Source organism: Ranitomeya variabilis, chromosome 4 (genome assembly GCF_051348905.1).
Source record: "Ranitomeya variabilis isolate aRanVar5 chromosome 4, aRanVar5.hap1, whole genome shotgun sequence".
NCBI lineage: Eukaryota > Metazoa > Chordata > Amphibia > Anura > Dendrobatidae > Ranitomeya > Ranitomeya variabilis.
In genome coordinates, this window is record NC_135235.1 from 394,187,665 (window position 1) to 394,204,312 (window position 16,648).

The window sequence follows — 16,648 nt, forward strand, 5'->3', positions numbered from 1 at the left end:
TCAACATTAACAGAAATAAACACTTGATTGATGAGGTCGATGATTAATTGATTCCCTGGAATCTCCCCAAGAGGTCATATGATGTTTCCATTTTGTGTCCAAGCCCTTGAGCTTAGCATATCAGAGGAGGGCTTGCGTGTGATAAAGGTGGTAGAAACCCCCTTCCCAAGAACTCAGTCAGGATATAGAGCTTAAACATACACACCAGACTAACAGCTCCGACTCTAAGGCTGTGTGCACACGTAGCAGATTTTTTTACGTTTTTTCGCTATAAAAATGCGAAAAAAAACGCATACATTATGCATCCCATCATTTAAAATGCATTCTGCAATTATTGTACACACGATGCGTTTTTTTCCGCAAAAAAACGCATCGCGGTAAAAAACGCAGTATGTTCATTAATTTTGCGGATTTTTTGAGGATTTCCCACTATATTATTGCATTGGGAACTTCCGGAAAAATCCGCAAAAAAAACGCACCAAAAATGCATGCGGATTTCTTGCAGAAAATGTCCTGTTTTGCTCAGGAAATTTCTGCAAGAAATCCTGAACATGTGCACATAGCCTTAAGGGAACGTTACTGCAGGAAATAGAAGACAGGAAGCTACATAACCCTGTATACACAACTTTTAGGTGTAGAAGAAATTGATGCAGTCCGGAAAGAGAAACCGCCTTAGCAAAAGCAGAACTGCTGCATTTAGCAAAAGCAGAAGTGCTGCCTTTAGGATTCAAATTATAATATGGGTAGCAATCAGTCCCATTAGGATATACGCCCAAGGCACTGGTGGCTGAAAAAGAAGGAAAGAAGCATGTGAAAAATGGAAAGACCCTCCTTAAATTGGCAGGGTTGTCGACCCCAGGAGGGAGACTAGATGAGAAAGAATAGAAAAGACTTGTTAATGAACAAAAAGGGACTCCATAGGGATCATGAAGCCCCAAAGGATGCAGAGACATACCGTATATACACGAGTATAAGCCGACCCCCTAATTTTGCCACAAAAAACTGGGAAAACTTAATGACACGAGTATAAGCCTAGGGTGGGAAATGCAGCAGCTACCGGTAAATGTCAAAAGTAAAAATAGATACCAATAAAAGTAAAATTAAAGGGAACCTGTCACCACGTTTTTGGAAGATGGGATAAAAATAGCGTTAAATAGGGGCAGAGGTGGGCGTTACATTAGTGTGTGTGTTATGCGTTTATTACCCACCTAAGTTGCCGAAACACCTTTGCAAAGTCTCCGTTTTCGCCTGTCAATCAGGCTGGTCTGGTCAGATGGGCGTGGTGTCTTCCCCCAGATCTTGCTTAGTTTTCCGTTGGTGGCGTAGTGGTGTGCGCATGCCCAAGGTCCCGAATCCTCTGCCAGGGGATTTAAAAGAGCGCGGTGTTCGTTATTGCATTGGTGATCGGTGGGCGCGGCCATCTTCCTTTGGCCGCGCGTGCGCAGAAGCGGCGCTCTGCTGGCCGCGGCGCTCTGCTGGCCGCGGCTTCAGGAAAATGGCCGCCGCGATATCCATCTGCGCACGTGCGGCATCCCGCGGCCATTTTCCTGAAGCCCCGGGCAGCAGAGCGCTCCATCTGCGGACGCGCGGCCTCAGGAAGATGGCCGCGCCCACCGATATCAACAGGATTCACCCGGCTCTGCTGCATTACCGGGCTGCTGCATCACCTCACCGGGACTTTGGACTCTGTATACTCCATCCTTTTGCTTCCCAGGATGGGTGCAGCAAGGTTCAGGAAGGATCTCGTGGGCACATGGACTGGAGATGATGGAGGTAGTGGTGTACATTGTGAAGCGAGTATTCCACAGGAGCTCAGATGTCTGAGTCCTTGCCGCTTCCCGGCGCTCCTCAGCACCGCATGGCACGGCCGGCTCTCCGCCTCCAGCAGGGCTCGCAGCAGTACAGAGGCGCTTTTCCCGCAGTGTCCGGTCATGGCGGCTGTGTCTCGGTAGCGGAGCTCCTCACTTATTACCGGCTTCTGAAATAATTATTGCGCTGAGGAGCGCCGGGAAGCGGCAAGGACTCAGACATATGAGCTCCTGTGGAATACTCGCTTCACAATGTACACCACTACCTCCATCATCTCCAGTCCATGTGCCCACGAGATCCTTCCATCACCTCACCGGGGAAAGGGACCCCTCTCACGCCATACCTCTCACTGTGCCTCCTCATCCCAGCACCTCTGTCGGTAACCACTGCTGCCACCCTCCCATGGACACCAGGGACCCTGCTCAGGTGCACGCCGTACCGCATCACCCCACCTCTGCCGCCACCATGCCTCCTGTGACCCTGCTCGGCCACCACCAGCCCTCAGGTAAGATACTGTAAATTCGGACAATAAGACAGACCCCCATCTTATAAAAAATCTTTTTTTCTGCAATTTTCACCCCAAATTTGGGGTGCGCCTTATGGTCCGGTGCGTCTTAGTCCGAAAAATACGGTACTCACCTCTCCGTCGCTCAGGCCCCCAGCACTTTCAATATTTACCTGACTTCGTTCCGGCGCCACTCCATCTTCAGCATCTTCTGCACTGACGTTCAGGCAGAGGGCGCGCATTAACCACATAATCGCGCCCTTTGACCTGAGCATCACTGCAGAAGACGCCGAAGACGGAGCGGCGCCGGAACGGGGAGCAGGTGAATATCGCGCAGCGCTCCCCCTCCCCATTATACTCACCTGCTCCTGGCGCGGTACAGTCCCTGGTTCCCCAGCTTCTTCCTGTACTGAGCAGTCACCGTTACCGCTCATTACAGTAATGAATATGCGGCTCCACCCCTATGGGAGGTGGAGCAGCATATTCATTACTGTAATGAGCAGTACCATGTGACCGCTCAGTACAGGAAGAAGTTGGGGCGCCGGGGAGCCAGGGACTGCACAGCGCCAGAAGCAGGTGAGTATAATTAGACAGCCCCCACTCCCCCTCCCGACCCCTGGGTATGACTCGAGTATAAGCCAAGAGGGGGACATTCAGCCCCCAAAAATGGGCTGAAAATCTCGGCTTATACTCGAGTATATAAGGTAGTACAAAACAGCAATGGAAGTGAAAAGGCAGATGTGGAGAGAGAAATGTTATGTTGATACTGGATGTTATAGTTATCAGCCACCGTCTGAGAAAATGGTACTGGCTGTTGCAGACGCACCTTTACAGTCCAGACCACCCCCTTATTCCCCAGAAGGCTTGACATGCGCAGTCTATCAAACACAAAATGCAGATTGGTGCGAAGACTGTGCGACGTGCCACGCCCTCCGCGACCATCCACCTTTTATACTCAATCATAAACGTGGATGGCACAGCGTGACAGCAGCCATCTTAACTCAGGGCACTTCCACCCCAGTGGCCCTCTTGGCTCCAATCGTTTCTGGGATTTGCACGAATGGAGGATGAAAATATACAGGCAGCAACAGCATCAACACTCCACAGAGGACTGGGCCCCATTAGCCCTTAGATGGTTAGGGAAGTTGGGGAGAAGCGATGAAGGTAGCACACAGGAAACAGTAGCGACAACATCTCGCGTCTTTCTCGCACCCAGGTGGACAGAGCTGAACCATCAGGAACTAACAGCAAAGACACTGAGGGCCGAACACAAGACATGGAATGTTACTTGGAAACCACAGGAATATATAAATAAATAAATATCCTATGTCATATTATTGTAAGAGGAGTCAAATACACAAGCAGCTCCACGGTCAATATGGGTTAACACAAATCAAGACAGGAGATGCTTTCTGGACAGTAATGGAACCCATGTTGTGTTCCATGTATGGAAGTCCCTGCTACTTGCAGACATATGAATCTGGGGAGCACTTCCTGGATGAACTCTTCAAATTGACCAAAGATCGACCTCTCCGGCCAGGCCATCTCGATACAGCATATCATCCAAGATAAGAAAGAATTGGTAGAAAAATACTGCCACCACTTGAACATGACGTTCACGGACCTGGGGTTCTCAGAACATGAAAAGGCACACCACCAGATCTGTATCCAAGCCTTCACCCAATGGCCCAGAGAACAAATATGGAAACGACAAGCAAATAGACCCATCTATTTTGAACTGTGTTTTTGTTACACTGAAATGTCTATTGTCTGTACAAATCCCCTCTATAATTTGTAAAGCGCAGCGGAATATGTTGCCACATAATATTATTATTATTATGTACCGATCCCTATCCAAGAATGTCCTATACCGGGTGGTAAAGGGGGTGGATGCCGGTCAGACTGCATCTAAAACCCTGAGGGCAGGACTCTTGGTCTCACAAGAAGGGGTGATTAATAGTGATTAGCGAGTGTGCTCGTTACTTGAGTTATCAGAGCATGCTCGGGTGTTCTCTGAGTATCTTGGGTGTGCTCGTAGATTATGTTTGAGTCCCTGCAGCTGCATGAATTGCGGCTGCTAGACAGCCTGAATACATGTGGGGATTCCCTAACAAACAGGCAATCCCAGCATGTGTTCAGGTTGTCTAACAGCCGCAAATCATGCAGCTGCGGGGACACAAACAATCTACGAGCACGCCCAAGAAACTCGGAGAACACCCGAGCATGCTCAAAAACTCACGTAATGAGCACACTCGATCACTAATGATTAAAGGGAAGCTGTCAGCTGTTTTGATCGCTATAAGATGCGGCCACTGCCTTTCAGGGCTTATCTACAGCATTCTATAATGCTGTAGATTGAGCCCCCAATCCGACCTGCAAGATAAAACTTATATTTCTTATTACTCATCCGGGGGGGGGGGGGGGGGGGGGGGGGGGCAGTCTGGTCCGATGGGTGTCACAGGTCCAGCGCCTCCCCTGTTCTTGCGACCCCGCCCTCCTGCTTACTTCATAGTCCCCGGCATCGCGCTCCTTTCTGCCCAAAGTACTGCAGTGCGCAGGAGCCAAGAAAGGTCAGGGAGGCCCAGCGCCTGAGCACTACAGGAATTTACTCTGCCCTCAACAGGGCAGAGAAGTACGCCTGCGCAGGAGCGCGATGCTGGGGAGCTATGAATAAAAAAAAAAAAAAAAAACGGGTTACATACCGGTAATACTCTTTTATAGAGCCACGACAGCACCCACTCGAGAGAGGGGATCCACCCCTAGGAACAGGAAACCCTATAGAGAGATAAAAGGGGCGGTCCCCCTCGCTCCCACAGTTGGGTTACAGAGATTGCGAGGAACCGCCCACCAGTTTTAGGAGGCAATCCAATATTATTATTTATCTTTAGTTAACTTAAGTATGGCTAACTACAAGAACCATTCACTCTTATCAGTGCTCTTATGAGAAAATAACTATTAGGGAGGGAAGTGAAGAGGAGCTGTCGTGGCTCTATAAAAGAGTATTACCGGTAAGTAATCCATTTTTTCTCTTCGCCACGACAGCACCCACTTGAGAGACTTTCAGAGATAGTCATTTGGGGGGGAATCACCATGTTAAGAACTGATCTACCGAAAGATAAGTCAGATGAGGTAGATAAGTCCATTCTATAGTGACAATAAAAGGTAGTAGGAGAAGACCAAGTTGCGTCCTTACATATATAAGTTCTATTGGGACCTCCGCTCTCTCAGCCCAGGATGAAGCTATCGCCCGGGCAGAGTGTGCCTTTACGGTTTCAGGCAGATTCTCCCCTTTTGATGAATAAGCCAGGCAAATTGCGTCCCGAATCCACCGTGATAACGTGCTCTTCGTGACACCAGAACCTTTCTTATGGCCCTGGAAGGAAACAAATAGAGCCCTGCTCTTCCTCCAGGGGCTAGTTCTGTCTAGGTAAGCTATTATTGCCCTTCTTACATCTAGTGTATGGTATTTTTCCTCTTCCTAATTTTCAGGGTTACTATAGAAGGAAGGAAGATTTCTTGAGATCTATGGAATTTGACAATTCTATCCTGGAATATTGACAGAAAGGGAGGATCGAGGATATTGGGGTTGTCGGACACGAATAATGAAGCAAACTTTTCGACTTGTCTGTTTCTTGTGGCAAAAAGGTCTATTTCGGGAGTTCCCCATTTCTTGGTTATCATTGTGAAGATATGACGACTGAGTGCCCACTCTCCTTGGTGGAGAGGGTGACGGCTGAGAAAATCTGCCTTTGAATTGTCCACTCCTCTGACATGCAGTGCTGACAAAGATAGAAGATGTATCTCGGCTATAGATAGGATGTCGTCTGTTATGGACATGAGAGCTCTTGATCTCGTTCCTCCTTGATGATTTATGTATGCTACAGATGTCATGTTGTCTGATAGTATTCTTGTGTGAGTTAACTGTAACTGCGGAAGGAATTTACATATGGCATGATAGACTGCTTTTAGTTCCCTTTCATTAGATGAATCGTTTGACTCACTAATAGACCATTGCCCTTGGACTATCTGGTCTCCTAGATGTGCTCCCCAACCACTAGGACTGGCATCAGTAAAAATTGTTTTTGAAGGTTTAACTACCCAAGGGACCCCACCTACAAGGTGATTCGGCTCTAACCACCAGGTCAGGGACTCTATTACATTTAATGGAAGGTATAGGCGGCTACCTAAAAGACCTTGTAATTTCTCTTCTTCCTGTAATATTGTATACTGCAACCGTCTAGTATGGAATTGAGCCCATGAGACAGCCGGAATGCATTTTGTAAAGGACCTCAGAAGGGACATACCTTTTCTGAGGGAGATTACAGGGTTATTAATTACGGATTGTACTTTGGTTTTTTATTGTTAACTGTTTGGATTCTGGAAGGAAACAACTCTGACTTTCAGAGTCTAAGATACGATCCAAGAATGTTTGATGGGTTGTTGGAGACAATCTGGATTTTTTCCAATTAATCAACCATCCCATTTCCTGTAAGGATGAAATCGTATTAAACAGGCGTTGCTGACATTGTGAAGGGGAATTTCCCACCACTAAAAGGTCAAGTATGGAACTATGAGGGTATCTTTTAATCTTAAGTATGACATTAATTTGGTAAAGGCTCTGGGAGCTATTGACAGTCCAAAGGGCATTGCTGTATATTGGAAATGACATATCTGTCCCTTTATCACTACCGCCACACGAAGATACTGCTGATGTTAGATATAAATTGGTAGATGGTAATACGCATCTTAAGTCGAGGACTGCCATGAAGCACCCGGGGAACAGAAGTTTTACAGTGGATCTGATAGACTCCATCTTGAAGGTTTGGTTTTCTAAAAAGATATTCAATTTCTTAAGATTTATTATAGTTCTATATGACCCATCTGGTTTTGGTACCAAGAATAAAGGGGAATAAAATCCCTTTCCTCTCTGATGAAACTGGACTTCTACTAATAATCTTGTGGATATGAGATTTATTATTATCTGCTCCAAAAACTGTTGTTGAGATTGAGACTTTAAAGAAGTCAACAGGAATGAGTCCGGAGGGACTCGGGGAAATTTTAATTTTAGGCCTGAAGTTGAGGCTAATTGCCCAAGAGTTGGAGGTTACTATACGCCATTGTGTGGAGAGAAAAAAAAAAAAAAAAAAAAAAGACAATCTACCACCTACTGGTAGATCTGTCCTAACGTGGTTTGTCTTCCATTTTAAAGGGCCACTGTCACCCCCCTCCAGCCGTTATAAACTAAAAGAGCCACCTTGTGCAGCAGTAATGCTGCATTCTAACAAGGTGGCTCTTTTAGTTTTAGGTTCAAGTATACCCCAAATAAAGCGTTTTTATACTTAGCCACAATTCCTGTCTCTAGCCAGGGAGGCGGGTCCTCACTCCCCAGCTTGACCAGCTCCTCTGCCGTCACTCCAATCTTCCTGCGCTTTCGGCGCCGCCCCCTCAGCGCTGTTATCGTTTCAAAACCGGCGCCTGCGCTGTGTACTGGTGTCCTGCGCAGACGCAGTAAGCTCTGGTTGTCTGACATTCCTGCCAGGCTTGCACACTGCGCCTGCGCGGGCATTGCGGCCAGCCACCTTTGGAATCCCCGCCCCGCACTGTGCATAATGCATAACACATAGTGCGGGGCTGGGATTCCAAAGGTGGGTGGCCGCAATGCCCGCGCAGGCGCAGTGTGCAAGCCTGGCTGGGACGTCAGACGGCCAGAGCTTACTGCGTCTGCGCAGGACACCAGTACACCGCGCAGGCACCGGTTTTGAAATTATAACAGCGCTGAGGGGGCGGCGCCGAAAGCGCAGGAAGATGTGAGTGACGGCAGAGGAGCTGGTCAAGCTGGGGAGTGAGGACCCGCCTCCCTGGCTAGAGACAGCAATGGTGGCTAAGTATAAAAACGCTTTATTTGGGGTATACTTGAACCTAAAACTAAAAGAGCCACCTTGTTAGAATGCAGCATTACTGCTGCACAAGGTGGCTCTTTTAGTTTATAACGGCTGGAGGGGGCGACAGTGGCCCTTTAAATGGGCGTTTTCCAAAAAAAGAACCTTTTTGTTTGGTATCTCTTTTGGCCCAGCGGTCCTGGTTTCTAAAATCCTTTCTCTTATTAAAAACGCTCTCCTGTAAGATGGAAAATAATTATTAGGGAACCCCTTTTTCCTCTCACTCGCTTTGGTCAGGATTTCATCTAGTTTTGTACCAAACAGGTACTCACCCTGGCATGGAAGGCCACAGAGCTTTGATTTTGTTTGGGCGTCTCCTTTCCAACCCTTTAGCCAAAGCGCTCGACGTGCCGCGTTGGTTAGGCCCGCTGATTTGGCTGCTAACCAAATAGTCAGCAGATGAATCCGCCAGGAATGCTGTAGCGCCTCTGATCAGGGGTAAATAAGAGATTAGCTTATCTCTGGAGAGGCTGCCTTTTAGACCTTCTTCTAGGTCATTTAGAAAGACCAACATGGACCTTGCCATACATGTAGCTGATATAGCCGGTTTAAATGCCCATGTACATGATTCCCATGCCCTCTTTAACAGAGTCGGCTTTGCGATCCAGCGGGCCTTGTAGGGAGCCAGAATACTCTACTGGAAGTAAGGATTTTCTGGACGTGGACGCTACTGCCACGTCTACTTTTGGGGCTTTAGCCCAAGTAGACATGTCCTCGTCATTAAAGGGATAATGCCTCTTCGATGATGAAGGCAACCCTTTTTGCCCTTGGCTCTCCCATTCTTTAACTAAATTTTTGATTGCTGTTATTACTGGAAAGGTTGGTCTTTCCCTTTCTGATAATCCTGCGAACATTATATCTTGTGGTGTTTTGGGGTCTTTAGTATCCTTAATACCCATGGTGTCACAGACAGATTTAACAAGATCATCAATGCTTTCTGTTGGAAAGCACGTATCATGTTCACCTTCTGAGGAAATACATTCCTGGGAAATATCCATATCTCTATCTTCATTATCAGTAGAACAGTCCGATTTTGGTGAATTATATTTCCTGCTTTTACTTTCAGGAATACTCTTGGAACTACATAAGGCCCGCAATTCGTCCCTGATCATTTGTCTGATGTCATCTGATCTTACTGGGGATTCTTCACGTAAGGTGGTTTCAATACAAGTGTAACACATTCTCTTTGTATGACTATCCGGGAGGAGCTGGGTACATAAAGCACATTGTTTGCGTTTTGATTTTTCGGTTCTTTTTGCCTAGGGTGCATAGAAAAAAAAAAAAAGAGGGAGCAACAATCAGCTTAATAGGGTGGGATACACACTCACCCCAGTGAAGTTATCGGTCAATGTACCGGCTGGAGAGGAGATGGAGGCACAGGCTGAAAGGTGGATCGGTCGGATCTTTTCTCCTTAGTGCTTCTTGTGGAGGATCTGCTCTGTTTGGATCGTCCGCTGCTTCTACGGCTGTGAGGTGCATTGGCTGTGTCTTCTAACGAAGGCACCGCTGAGTCCATGCCATGCTTGGACGCCGGGGTATCAGCGCCGGCTTCATTTTACACTGGAGGCCGCCATCTTCTTCCTGTTGTACCCGGAAGTCATCGTCACTTCCGGGTCGCGGCCATCTTACGCGCACCTGCGCACTGCCTGCTTACCGACGCCATCTCTCTCCTTCACTCACCCTGGAAGCTTTTGTTTCATTTCCGGGGGAACCCACACCAGGCCCCACACTTGCGCGTACGCCCACCGAGAGCAGCGTCGCACTTACCTGAGTGCATTTAGCCCTCCGCAGGCCAGCTGAAGCATCCTCCTCCGTGAGCCAGGTGACTCCCGGATCCTAGCTTCACGGTGCCTGCCAGCAGAGGGGGGAGCTGAACCAGGACCCCCAACACTGCATCCAGCACTGGAGCCCCTAACCGTCCTCCAAGGTAAACCGCGCAAGCAGCGTCCAGGCCAGGTATCGTCTTCTCCACGAGTTCCCTTAGGAACAGGAAACCAACTGTGGGAGTGAGGGGGACCACCCCTTTTATCTCTCCATAGGGTTTCCTGTTCCTAGGGGCGGATCCCCTCTCTCAAGTGGGTGCTGTTGTGGCGAAGAGAAAAACTAAAATTTTTGTTATCTTGCAGGTCGGATCTGGGGATTACCTACAGCATTATAGAATGCTGTAGATAATCCCTGAAAGGCAGTGGCTGGACCTTATAACGGCCAAAACTGCTGACCGGTTCCCTTTAACCAAAAACCTAGCTTCACTTGTCACAACTGTGGGAAGCCACGCAAGAAACTGTCGCTCAGCCCCTCAGATGAGGGAACCTGGACAACAACTATACCCAATTCGGGGACCCAAGGCCCCCAACCTGCAAAAGGACATAGGCAAGCCGGATCCATCACCAGAGCCACTCATACTCCTACATTCCACAAGGCAGTGGAGTAGACCAACCCCCACAATTCAAGTGGAGGTTGAGGGCAAACCTATCAGTTTCCTGACTGATACCGATGCAGCCAGAAGCGTGATCAGAAATATCGAGCTACCAGACCCAGACTGTCTCCCAGATGAAGTAGTGTCATGCGTAGGATGGGTGGATGGGACAACCCACTACACCCATATGACAAAACCCTTGCAGAGTGGCTTACAGCCCACTCAGAACATGATGACCAGTTGATTGAGCAGTTTGTGGAGACAGTCAACCTACTGGGATCAGACCTATTGGAAAAAATCCAGGCCAATATCCAATTCCATGAGGATGGGACCGTGCATATCACAACCCCACTGTCCCAGGAGCATTCTGCAGAGATATATGGCCTTTCCTCATTCCAGGATGTACCTGATAAAACTGGGAACACTGTCCTACTGACAAGTACCAGATGGTTTATGGGCAAAAGGACAGGAAGATATAGGTAGAATACAGATACCCCCACTCGAGGTGAGGCTCAGAGAAGGAGCAACCCTTCCACGAAGACTATCCCTCAAGCTGAATCCATCACTTGGCAGCTGGAAGCTTACATTGCCAAAGAGGCCATAATATCCATGACATCACCATGCAACCCTCCGCTCTTCCCAGTCTAGAAAAAGTTGTCAAAAGGATTTCCTGCAAAATTTTGAATGGTACAGGATCTAAGAGCAGTCAACGAAGCAACCACGTTTGATACCCCAATCGTACCAAACCCACACACGCTACTGGCCGCCTCGATCCCACCAAATGCCGAAGGATGTAAAGCATAGAAAGAAACTACAGTTTTGCCAACAGAAGGTTGTCGTTCTAAAACACTGAATTCTGCATCAAACTTAACACCTCACAGAATAGATGAAATTGGCTATCCAAAACAATCACTCAGAGTGATCCGACCAAGCTTCAATCCTCCCGAATGTTGGAGGGCAGAATAAAGATAATTTTCACCCAGTTGCATTCTGCTACATGCAGGTGCCGGGCAGCATCATAACGCTGTTAACCTGCAGATTAGCCGCATATCTGCAGATTAACAGCGTTATTCATTTTCACATGTTCCCTTTTAGGCCAAGACTGGACCCCTTTAAAGCGAACCTGTCAGGATTTTGCTAAGGAAGCTACAGGCATTGTCAGGTTGGCATGGTTACATTGCTGAAAATTATACCTGAGTTGAAGAAATCCATCTTGTGGTCATTTAATCTGCGTTTGTAGTGTTGAGTTAATTAGATGCTCGTGCTTCGGAACAGCCTGTGGTACAATTTTTTTTTTTTGAGCTCCAACAAAATGCCGGCACATGCGCAGTATCATCTACTGGCAAGCGATGCTTTCAATCTGCGCATGCACTGCCCACTGTGTTCCAAGGACCAGTGTGGGAGCAATGCTATGGGCAGCGATGATGATTTCCTCTTCTTGTGGGCACTTCTGCACTAGTTCTCGGAACACAGTGGGCGGCACATTAACAGATTAAAGATCATCGCTTGCCGATAGAAGCTACTGTGCATGCACAGCCGCCAATTTGTTGGAGCTAAAATTATTATTTTTGAATATAACAATATTAAATGTACAGGTGCAGTATTAAAGTAGGAGGCAGGTCACTGAAGGCTCAGTCACCTGTCCTTTAAGCTCATAAGGATGACGATGAGGCCAGAGCATCGAAAAACAAGCCACCTACTGTCCTGCTAAAGTGCATGAACATCACTAACTCAAAACTGCAAACACAGATTAAACAACAACCATAAGATGGATTTTTTCAACCCAGGTGTCATTTTAATCAGTGTAACAGCGCCAACCTAACAATGCCTGTAGTTTACTTAGCAAAATCATAATGACAGGTTTGTTTTAACTATCAGTATGGTGGTATTATCACTTCTGTATATGCTGGTAATATTTTGCTATGGTTTGTTGGTATTTGTCTGTTCTATTCCAATATTTTTTATTGTGGTGCAATAAATATCCCTATCTGGGGCTCAGGGTCAGGGACAGCATGGATATACAGCACTCCTGATGAGCGGCTCTGGTGCCCTAGTAGGGTTCCAGCCCGTAATGCAGTGGTAGCTCCTGATCCCCATATGATATCCGTTTGTCCTGTCTGGATTCATTGTCTTAATACGTGCCCTTGGGGAAATATAGTTTGTCACATTATGAAAAAACTGTTTTTGATGGATTATTGCTGTACCCTGTATTGTATGGTAAAAGTTTCCTTGCACATGACATTTTTTTTTTTAGGTTTTCACAGTTCTGATGGTCTAAACAGACAAACGTCAAATTGTGGATTGCCAATAAATCTGTTATACGTTTAAACAATTCTGAGAGCCAAGTTTATTGCTACTACTGAATTTCAGTCCAAGTCCATCCCTGGGTTTAACGATAGCTTATTAACAACTCTCAACTTTTTTTATTGTTATTATAGAACATAACTGGAATGTTCTGTTTTTATATCAATGTTGTTAAAGCCCAATAAAAATATTTATAGTACAAAATAAAACAGTTGGGAGGAATGGGAACAGCTTGCCACTCTACCGGGTGCTCAAGGTACCACTCCATCTATAACAGGGCACAGGGTGAGTGTCACTTCTTGACACCCAGGTCGGCTACACAAATAGGGGACCTTTAGGCCCCTGGGGTTTTACTTGGTGGTGTGTGTTACCCTTGCTTCCGTTTCAGACTTCTACCGTTCCTGGATGGTCACACTGTGCTCGGCATCAGCCCCCTGAGACCTCACAACAAGGAGACCACACCAGATCGCTACAACAAAGTCCTTTTTACTAACAGTTAAACTTGCTCCCAAGGAGTTACAAGAGAGAACGTCATCAAGTAACTTTACAGGAAACAGTGGTGCATTTGCAGAAGTCGGGCCTTTCACAGTGCTGCAGTTTTTGGACTCATACTCAACTGCGAGAAACTCGGGATGAGTCTCACATGTTAAATACCTGGAGCTGCTGCCGGCACTCAGATCGGAGCGTGCGGACGCATAGCAATACATGCAGTCTCACGCTCTGCTCCTGAGTGCCGGGTATTGCCGTGTGAGACTCAGGGCTCATCCTCACCTGCGAGAAACTCGGCTAAGTCACAGTCCTCCATCTTCCAGCCTGCTTCCGGGAACCGAGTGCCCCCTACATGCTGACTCCAGCGTTTCAGACCGGGCTGACAAGTGCGCTCCCCCAGAACCCCTTAGGGGTCTCTCCGAAGTGCTCAGCTATCTCCCAGACTTGCTTGGTTAAACATGACTGTTATCTCTATGTGATCCTTTACTCTTCGGTATGTGCCCACGATCAGTAAAAGCTGCGGGTTGGATGCGGTGGCCTTCCGCAGAGTCCAGATGTTACAGCAGAGTTGAGGGAATTTCAAGAGGTCTCATGCCCTAGAGATGCCTGCAGATACAGACACGGGCGCTAGAATACAATGTATTGGAAGCGGTGAATCCGCACGGTTCAGTGATCACCTGAATGCAATAGACGGCAGCACTGTGGATGCAGAAAGCATGCTCTGTCACTTCCGGATCGTGGGCACTAACCCTTCTACGGTCTTCCTCCCACGCCATTAGGTAAAGAGCACTCGGCCCATAAGGCGTCCTGTACTCTCGTCTTCCCAACACACACCACCTGCCGCCTTATCTAATCCATATCGCTTACATCCAATATCTCTCCCACCTGACTAACCTGGATATGTCCTATAACTGCTCCTGCCCCACCCAACTAGGAAGTTCCCTCTAGCATTAACTACTTCTATACTGACCGTACCTAGCTTCCCTCACAACAGCGCCCCCCACTGCACTGCGCCCAATCCTGTATTAACCTATGAGCCCTATGCCTATTTCATTATTCCTCATCCTAATACGTTCCCTAGTGTTGGCAAATTACACATGTATGCCGAGCACAAGACATTGCACCTGTATGCCGAGCACGAGTCATCGCACATGTATGCCGAGCACGAGTCATCGCACCTGTATGCCGAGCACGAGTCATTGCACCTGTATGCCGAGCACGAGTCATCGCACCTGTATGCCGAGCACGAGTCATCGCACCTGCATGCCGAGCACGAGTCATCGCACCTGTATGCCGAGCACGAGTCATCGCACCTGTATGCCGAGCACGAGTCATCGCACCTGTATGCCGAGCACGAGACATCGCACCTGTATGCCGAGCACGAGTCATCGCACCTGTATGCCGAGCACGAGTCATCGCACCTGTATGCCGAGCACGAGTCATCGCACCTGTATGCCGAGCACGAGTCATCGCACCTGTATGCCGAGCACGAGTCATCGCACATGTATGCCGAGCACGAGTCATCGCACCTGTATGCCGAGCACGAGTCATCGCACCTGTATGCCGAGCACGAGTCATCGCACCTGTATGCCGAGCACGAGTCATCGCACCTGTATGCCGAGCACGAGTCATCGCACCTGTATGCCGAGCACGAGTCATCGCACCTGTATGCCGAGCACGAGTCATCTCACCTGTATGCAGAGCACGAGTCATCGCACATGTATGCCGAGCACGAGTCATCGCACCTGTATGCCGAGCACGAGTCATCGCACCTGTATGCCGAGCACGAGTCATCGCACCTGTATGCCGAGCATGAGTCATCGCACCTGTATGCCGAGCATGAGTCATCACATATAAAACCATCAGCAAAACATTCTACTATCATCCACATTATAACTAAGGTGCTTTACCAGGAAGGGGCACAGGGCAGGAATCCCCTACATAGGGGCACGTCCATCTCCCCCCACACACTGGCCATACCTGCCTCCTCTATGGCAGCGTTTCCTTACCTACATCTGAGGAGATCACCCAGGAAGTCCGGGGAGCCCGAACTGTGCAGTGGGAGACATGAGGGAGAGCAGTGCAGGAGGAAAGTTTCCAGGGCACAGGAAGAAGGAAGTGTGCAGGACTGGACGGAGACAGTGCACACGGCTTCTCCAAGCAGAGGGGGCAGGAGTCGTAGGCGAGTGCTCGACCTGCAGCCAGGAGACAGTAGGAGGAGGAGGCAAGTAATGGCTGACACATATCCGGGCGGCTACAGCCGCTGGACGGCACAGGTTTGCCTCTCTAGAGGCCGGGTCTGAGGAGAGCGTGCGCCTGCTGTAAGCAGCTGCCTGATGAGTGAGGTTCCAGCGCCATCTGCTGGTCTATTTGAAAATGTCAGCGTTGCAGGAGATGTGGATGCCACCTGCTGGTGGAGTTGAGTAGCGCACTGATGTTTCCGCAGCTGCGGATCCGCAGCAGTTTCCCATGAGTTTACATTACAATGTAAACCTATGGGAAACAACAAACGCTGTGCACATGCTGCAGAAAAAAACGTGCGGAAACGCAGCGGTTTACATTCCGCAGCAAGTCACTTCTTTCTGCGGATTCCACAGCAGCTTTACAGCTGGTCCAATAGAAAACCGCAGGTGTAAAACCGCAGTGAAATCCGCAGAAAAACTGCGATAAATCTGCAGCAAAAACGCAGCGTTTTTGCTGCAGATTTATCAAATCCGCTGTGGAAAAATCCGCAGTGGATCATTCTACGTGTGCACATATCCTTAGGCTATGTGCACACGTTGCAGATTTCCTGCAGATCTGCAGCTTTTTTTTCCGCGCCGAAGCGCTGCAGATCTGCAAGTGAGTAAAGGTATGTGCACACGTTGCGGATTTGCCTTAGGAATTTCTGCTGCAGATTCTTGCCTCTCTTGCCAGAAAACGCAGGTGCAGTTTTGTGGCGTTTTTGCTGCGGTATTCGATGCGTTTTTTATGCATTTTAGATGCGTTTATTCCATGCGATTTGTATGTATTTGTGAAAGCTAAATAAAGATCTATTATTGAAAAAAAAAAAAAGATTTGTGATGTCATTTCTTGTCCAACCTCCTCTTTTACATTTGTCCAACCCACACTCCATTACACACAGATAGATAGATAGATAGATAGATAGATAGATAGATAGATAGATAGATAGATAGATAGAATGAG

General features: G+C 48.0%; 1 protein-coding gene across 3 annotated transcripts in view; it reads right to left on the reverse strand.

The window, feature by feature from the left end:
• LOC143764875 (uncharacterized) overlaps positions 1 to 15,799 on the reverse strand; it is a 45,979-nt gene extending 30,180 nt beyond the window's left edge. The window contains exons 1-2 of one of the 3 annotated variants that reach the window (XM_077250935.1): positions 15,472 to 15,797; positions 1,209 to 1,357 (exon numbers count right to left, since the gene is read on the reverse strand). The gene's annotated coding sequence lies outside the window, so the exon portion shown is untranslated. Of the gene's footprint in view, positions 1 to 1,208; positions 1,358 to 15,372; positions 15,391 to 15,471 lie in introns of those variants that run through there. The other 2 variants (XM_077250934.1, XM_077250936.1) reach the window with 2 other exon arrangements.
• Between the last annotated feature and the right edge of the window lie 849 nt (positions 15,800 to 16,648).